The following is a 4,330-nucleotide window of genomic DNA, read 5'->3' as shown; positions in this document are numbered from 1 at the left end:
AAACACAGCTGTCTCTAAATAAATTTCCAAAATTCCAAACTTAGTTGAGAACACCTGTTAGTACTTTGAAATCACCAATGAAGTGTTTTTCTTTCAGACTCTTATTGTAAAAACAAAAGTAAATTCTCCGACTTCAAATTATTTGGCAGAGATAAATAAATAAGCTGCATCTTGGACTGGTTAGGAAAATGATTTGTTTGCATTGTGTCCCATTAATCCACCACAACCTTCAGTTTTRGTTGAGTTTAGAAGCACATTAAGGTTTGCTTTTTCTGCTGTAATTTGACATTAGTTTCAACATTTCAGCTTTAATAATTCCAATTGAATATAAAACTCAGAAACAAAAATAATCTCAGATTACCTGAAACACATTGTCAGACTAATTTACTGAAACCAGACTGGCTCTTTCAGCTGGAAACAAGCATTTGTTGGTTTTTATATAATTGTCCAACATTTTGACAACATTCCTCCATGAAAACTAATGATATTGAAACAAACTATCTTTTTTTAATTTAATTCTGTGAGGTCTGTGGCCTGTATGGGTACAAAAAGAGCAAAAACTAACAAAGATAAAACATTTTTTTAAATAATAAAATAAAAAAAAGGAATCCAACTGGTTTATTTTACTTCTCCTTGGTTTTGCAGTTAAACATTAGCTCTGAATCACCGCTGCATGGCTGCTATTCTCAACGTTTCCTGACACATTCACGCCATTAAAAGCCTCACAAAAGTGCAACAACCTGCAATTTTCTATGATTGTGCGTCCTGTACAGGAGAGCTTGCTTCTACGTCTCTTTGCGTCATCCAGACTGATGAAAATACCCAACAAGACTGAGTTCAGATAAATAAATTAAAAATAAAAATAAAAAAACGGCTTTGTCAGAAAGTACAGGAAAATATTTACATCCTCTTTCAAATCTAAGTTTTATAGTATCAAAACATAAATTTCAGTATTTTATAGAAGTGCTCAAGCTCTGTACATGTTTGCTAAAACAMCTTTTAATTTCACTGGAAGCAGTAATAATTCACACAGTTTGTCCAATCACTAATTTRCGGACCCTGCAAGGGGACATGGGGGGATTTTTTTTCTTTTGCATTCCCATGCAATTCTATTGCGTTACGTCRTAATACCTTTGCGTTACCTCRTAATATMTTTGCATTACCTCGCAGTATCTTTGTGTTACCTCAGAAAATTGTTTTGCATTCCCAAGCAAAGGTTTGTTTTGTATGTGAACTGAATTAAATCAGACTTTTATTTTGAAATATCCAGTTACCAAAACAAGATGTGTCACCACAAGTTCTTGAAATTGACATTGATGTTGCGTGGCTGCACTGTGTTCAAATATCGGCATATAACATACTTCCATGCGTGGTGGCTGTGTCATATATTCATTCTGAAGCTGAATTAAAGCAGTAGGCTAACTCGCTAATGGTGAACACGTGAATGTGTTAATAAACTGGCAGGCACAACAGTGACACTGTTTCCATCAAGGCTTTTTGATGAGCATTTAGAAGTGTCTCATTAAAGATGTGAAAAAAAAGTTGGATGGAAACAGCAAAATTCAAAGAAAAAAATCCTCAATTCACTAAAAAGTTTTTACGCTCGCTTGAGGTGGTTTTTGGATGATTCGCAAAATAGTTAATGTGCAAAATGGGAGATGGAAACACTTTTGCCAAAGAAATTCTGACGTAGTGCATATTTACCTCACGTGACGTTCAGCTGTTTCTGCTTTCCTGCCTCGTCCCTCGACCTCGCCTTTCTGCTGCGTAGTTTAACATTGCGTTTATTTCCCTACGTCTCCTGGCAGCGTTAAACATAGCCTGTACTAGATGAATAGATAGAATAATTACAACTTGCCCAAGAGCAAGGCATTCATGAAAAAAAAATCGCTCCATTGTCCCGAGATGATTAGCCTCTGCTAGTTAGCAAGTTTTACTTCCTGTTTACTACTGCAAAGCTTGTCGCCGACGTCTGACGTAATCACGCGTTGCGTAGACTTGTCTGACGTAATCACACGTTGTGTAGCTTTGTCTGACATAATGACGCATTGCGTAGCCTCGTCTGACGTAATCACACGTTGCGTAGCCTCGTCTGACGTAATCACGCGTTGCGTAGCCTCGTCTGACGTAATCACGCGTTGCGTAGCCTCGTTTATTCGCATCAAACAGTCGAGAGGGAAACTAGATGGAAACAGTCTAGATTCGAATTTTTATTTATTTAATTTTTTGCGAATTTTGAAAAGTTCGTTAAAATTCACTCTACAACTGGATGGAAACACAACTAGAGATAAACAACTTTTGTGAGGGAATGCAAAAGAAAAAAACAATTTTCCCATGTCCCCTTGTGGGCTCCGTACTAATTGTCCCTCTTAGACCAGGTAAARAAGAGGTTTTAATTTCTAATAACACATGAAGGCTCAGTCTTGAATGAGGGTGAACRTTGCTGGGTGTTTGTCAGAGACCAGAGTTAGTAGAGACAGCTGCCGTTAGAAACACAGGACTCATATGGAGGCGGCGTCCCGCTGAGCTCCTCTGACAGAGGAGACTCTGCCCGTGGCTAAAGGGCAGTTCCACGCTGGAGGTTTTTGGTATCGATTGTTCAAAAGCTGCACCATATACCCCCCACTGAGGGCAGCGTTTTCACCGTTTCACCTAATGAATGCTGGCAAGGCCAACTGGCACAATGACTTGGCATGCTGAGATGAGAAATCCACCAGCAGCTTGAGGAACCTGCACCTCGCCCAGCTGCTGCAGCGGCGAGCGTTAGTGTGAGCTACGGGGCGTGTGGGTGGTGGTGGTGGGYGGATGGAGCAGGCGTCAGAGCGTTGGCGTTCAATTCCCTGATTGCAAAGAGGTTTTCAGTTTTTTTTTCCTTTTTCTGCAACCAAAGGAAGCAAACACTGAGAATATATGTCTGAGATTTCTTTCATCTACCAGTTTTTAAACTTTCGTTGTTATTGATTACATTCAGGTCACAGGAAACAACTTAAAAAGAAAATATTTGATTATTGAAATGYATGAATGTGAAAACCCAGCAGGTGATTCAACATTTATTAGTATTTAATATCTGGACAAAATAAATGTTGTTTGTTGTTGCATAYGTTGCACTTGTCCACATTAGCTTCAGTTTTCAGAAGCTTGGTTTTAAAAAAACAACATTTAAAACGCTTTGCTTCCATAAATGAATTGTTTTTGCAACAATTCTGATGAAAATTTTGTGCAAAATGGCGTAACTAGAAAAGCTGGTGTATAACAGGGGTACGATTGAAACATCTTAAAATATAACCTCTGCTGCTCAGAAGCTCTATGTACAAATTTATAACTCTTTGAAAAGGAGATGGAAAGTTATTTTGATGGTAATGTGGAAATAAAAGCTAAAGCTAATTGTTTAAATACTTGAAATGTCCACTTTTGATGGAAATGCTTCAGTTTGGGGTTTTCGATAATTAACTTTTACAAGTGGAGGATATTTTTGTGGCTACAGTTCAGTTTCAAAACTTAATTTGTTCAAAGCAAAAATTAAAACCTTTATGTTTTGAATGTTTACATATTTATTTTGCAAATAGCTCGGCCTCAGTTCGGAGAAAAACAAATTAAGACTAAACTGACAAGTTTTTCGTAAATATGAGACCAAGATCGCTGCCATCCTAAAAAAAACCTTCTGTATCCACTCTAAAACTTTAAAGTTCAAATGTCTTTTTGTGATCTGGTCAGATTGAATTTATGTTTCTCCAAACTGAGATCAAAAACAGGTAAGATATTGATGGTTTATTATCTCAAGTGTTATCTGCTGAGCTGAAACTGATGCTGGGTTTTCAGTACAGCTTGTCATGGGAGCATGAAGTAATGACAGAACATTATTTACTGTTTACATCAATATTCAAGCCCATTTTGTCCTTTTTTTGTAATATTCTGCAACAAAAATCTTGATTTAGCAATTAGAAATGAAGCAGCTGTTCTTCTGCTTTCAGCTGCAGACTCATTATATTGTAATTTTTTTTGTCTGAGATCTTCCTGTGGTTCATGTTGGTTGATTCCTGATGGAAACACTGACTAATACATTCTGCTGTAATCAGTCCTGAAGCAGGAAAAGCAAAAGATGAAACATGAGGCTGGAACAGGAGCGATTGTTGGAGCCGARAACAAGAAGCTGATTTCTCACTTCAAAGGATTTGGAATCGTTTGTTACCTCCAGCCGAGAGCTAAGATACTCTTCTACTAAACAACAGTCGCTAAAATCCTACTGTGAAAAAAGATTTGGGAGCAGAACATATAATTCCACAAAGCTGTGTGTGTGTGTGTGTGTGTGTGTGTGTGTGTGTGTGTGTGT

This window comes from Austrofundulus limnaeus, unplaced genomic scaffold (assembly GCF_001266775.1).
Source record: "Austrofundulus limnaeus strain Quisiro unplaced genomic scaffold, Austrofundulus_limnaeus-1.0 Scaffold863, whole genome shotgun sequence".
Classification (NCBI taxonomy): Eukaryota; Metazoa; Chordata; class Actinopteri; order Cyprinodontiformes; family Rivulidae; genus Austrofundulus; species Austrofundulus limnaeus.
This window is presented reverse-complemented; position numbering follows the sequence as displayed.